Source organism: Argopecten irradians, chromosome 11 (assembly GCF_041381155.1).
Source record: "Argopecten irradians isolate NY chromosome 11, Ai_NY, whole genome shotgun sequence".
Classification (NCBI taxonomy): Eukaryota; Metazoa; Mollusca; class Bivalvia; order Pectinida; family Pectinidae; genus Argopecten; species Argopecten irradians.
In genome coordinates, this window is record NC_091144.1 from 23,650,016 (window position 1) to 23,653,751 (window position 3,736).

Here is a 3,736-nt window from a genome sequence, read left to right on the forward strand (position 1 = left end):
TGAAGGCCAAATGTGAGGTGGTGTCTTGACCAGGTTAGCGAATTCAAGCTTTGCGGGAATAAGGTGTGTCAAGAAAGATGTTACGAAGAAAAATAACTCACCTCCTCGATCATCGATAACACATACAGGGATCAATGATTGTAACAAAGAACCAGAACATTTCAAATTTATTTTGAATGAATAATACATACCAAAAAAAACTTAGTTTTAATTAGCCTGGTTCTGGGTGTTAAGGCAGATAGTAGTCTAGGGACCTCAATCAGTTTCATGCCCGGGGAGAAATCATCATCAAGTTGTCATAGCCAATGAACAGCATTGGCACAACGCTGTTGGAATGACTTCAAAACACATTTGAATATTAATGGGTGCATTTTAAATGTGTTATGTAATTGCTCAGGGAAAGGTATGCAATCATTTCTATGACACATTATCATGCTAAATACTATAGCTACTATGTATGTTTTGACCAGACAGTATATCCTACTTTAATTTCAAATTGTGTGTCATTTGTTTATTCTGGAGTTCATGATCCTTTAATAGTCCAATAAAAAACGAATAATTGCAAATAATTGCGACAGAATTTAATTTAACATTTACTTTATTTTGATCAAATTGTTCAGAAAGTGGTGATAAGTATAGTATTTATAAGCTTAGCTAATAACTTTCGCGACTAGATATAAATAACATTCCCATTAAAAACTTAAAGTCGTTATTCCTCTACATGTATTTTGGGTCGTTCGAATTTTCTTTCGACAGTACAGTAGTCTTTTTATGTATTTTGTATTTGCATATTACAAAGTTATCTGCCCTCGTGAGTAACTTTGATTGTGACGTCAGTATTAACGAGGGTAACGTCAAAGGTGTCAGTAAAAAAGACATGAACTGATTATGTTACAATGGGTACATTTCTGCAAGGGAGGCAACTCTTTAGTATGCAAAGTACCTTATGAATCAGAACGCATCATAGAGACGGTTGGTACTACATACGCCGTCATCTTTTCACTGGTAATTTAACCTATCCTTAGGGCATTCGGTCGTAAAAAAACAAAGCTCACCTTGACCTCATTTATCTGAAGTGAAATACTGAATCAAATTTAGTCGCCTTTTAAGATAATGTTATGTAGCATCAAGTAACGTCCCGCTAGAATGCACTATACATATAGCTACTTATCTAGACACCGACCTTTAATGAAAACTACAGATTGATTTTAAAATAAATATTTTAAACCCATGGAGGTTTGACTAGGGACTATAGATTTGTTAATTAGTTTATGTGAGCGCACAGCGTTAATAAATTAGAAAAAACACTGCGTCTCTAAGGATTTAATTAGCATAATCCGGGTACATAATTCAGGCGGTTGGTTTTAAGCAATGTTTTCCAAAGCAGTCATGGTAACTCTTGATATTGAACATGTCGTTTTAAGGGGTATTGCTTTATTTGAAGCGTTTTAAATTGTGTTGGGATGAGTTTAATGGATAATATTTTGGGCTGATATTGAAGTAAGTACTCAAGTTAACGAAACGTTCTCAGAGTATGAGGTCCCTAAAATCATAAAATCAACCCAAAGTACCCGTACTTTCCTCCACTGCGCCAATAAGGACCGGCAATGTTTGTTTATGCTACTTAATATTAACTTTCTGTATCTTAGTTTATATATTCCTGGTGGCATTTTTACACGTGTATTCAGCTTTAAGTATTGGATTTAAGTTTAAATTTTCAAAATGTACTGAAGTCCAAATGGAATCCTGTCCTGTCTCTTGGCCTTTATTTATCTGCGTGGGCCGCTACAGTAACACTCTATAAAAGACCACTAGTAAGTTGTCTTTAACAATTATGCTAGGATCTACTGCTCTTATGTTCTGTCGTACTTACAAAGTTTTCTATGGAATATTAACCTTTTACGGGAATCAGAGCATCTTATGTCAATTAGTAAATCAATGATACACAGCAACATAGCTGTTTTAATAAGTGGTGTTCTGTGTAGGTTATCGGTTATTATTTTATTGTTTCACACTAGGGTCACATACAATGGAAACTGTGTAAGCTTATGTACTATCTCGTCAGATGTTAACGGACTATGATTAATAGAATCTAAATTCTTACATGGGTCTGTCAAGTGGACAGGGATATCGATATCTCAACCCGAGTGAAAGATATTCGGCATGTCAACCCGAGGCTTTGAGGCTTACCAAGGGTTGAAAGCCAAAATCTTTCACGAGGGTTGAAATATCCCTGTCCACTTGACAGACCCATGTTTGATTCTTTTTCTCCCATACTCATTTGAAAAAAATATGAAATTCCTGTTGCTTTCCAGTTTTTTCATCGCGTCATGATTGTCAGGAACGTCGCAATGTGTCAAAATTGATGACGTCATCGACAATGCATACTAGAACTAAAATGTTAGTAAAAGTTTGTTGGGATACCGTGATCACAGACGTGATGATGATATAGAACGTTAGAACTGTAACACTCAAGTTAGTAAAAGACGACTAACATATTTGTTACTTTCTTTCATTCTGTATGGCAAGCATGTTATATATTAGATAAGGAAAAGTATGAGGACCAACACTAATTTGAAACAATCAATAATTCCCCTCTACATATCAGCCTTACAGGGATATCTAACCAGGATTGGAAAAAAACAGCTCAACACACCTTAGACTGTAGAGCAACACATTAATGTATAGACATGGACCTAGTTCAACTAATAAACTGATTCTTATCTAGAACTCAACAATGCCATGTTAATTATATTAATTATTTAAGAAAAAAAAACTATTTTTATGGGAGGAAGAGGTATATACAATACAGTAAAATTGCTAATAGCTAGACAAACCGTTTTATATTGATAATAATAAATAAAACAAGTTAGTCAAAAGAGGGACGAGACGCGTTGAGATGTTCCCAGTCAAGTGCATGAATTATTCATTTTGAAAGAAAATCAATCGCCCATCAATTAATTAATTTTAAGACTATCAATATAGTGGCAGGACATAAGAATTCCACTTGGGCCCAGTTTCACAAACATTCCTTAAAGATGTTCCTAACTTAAATGTATCTATAAGAAAACATTTGTAACGTTTTCGCGTTGGACATTAAGTAAATGAATGCTTTACACACTAGGTCCGATATATATACGATATATAGCACCATGAAGAGTATGATTTTTTTTATCGTTTTTTTTTATCTAGAGCTCTAAAACGTCTTGGGGCACTCTGATAGGTCCATGATTATATAATTTGTAACTAATTTTCAGATCTCTGTGGTATATACATGTACGAGTACGAGTACACCAAGATTGATAAATGAAACTAATCATTATCACACATGATTGTCGCAGAGATCCGATATATAAAAGTTATGAGCGTTTGCTTTCCCATTAAAACATTGCTTTTCTGGAGTAATCAGTTACTTTGTGTTTGGGATCTCCTTTATCGAGCTTTGATGTAAGCCTTTATTTCATTTTTTTTGTCTATGCCTCTATCAACCATTCAAAATTTCAAGTGACCAATCTTATGTCTTACACTTAGTCTAACATGTACATTCATACACCTTTTTATAAATATTGAATAACTATACAGGTGTGTATTGGTATTTTATTGTGTGCTACAAGCTAGAGAACAAAAAGCAATTCTTTCTATAATTGCGTATATGGTAGAAGCATGGGTTGAGAATTTTCTATCAAACATTTTTGTATGAACGAAACCATGTATAGAAAAAACGAACAAACTTGAC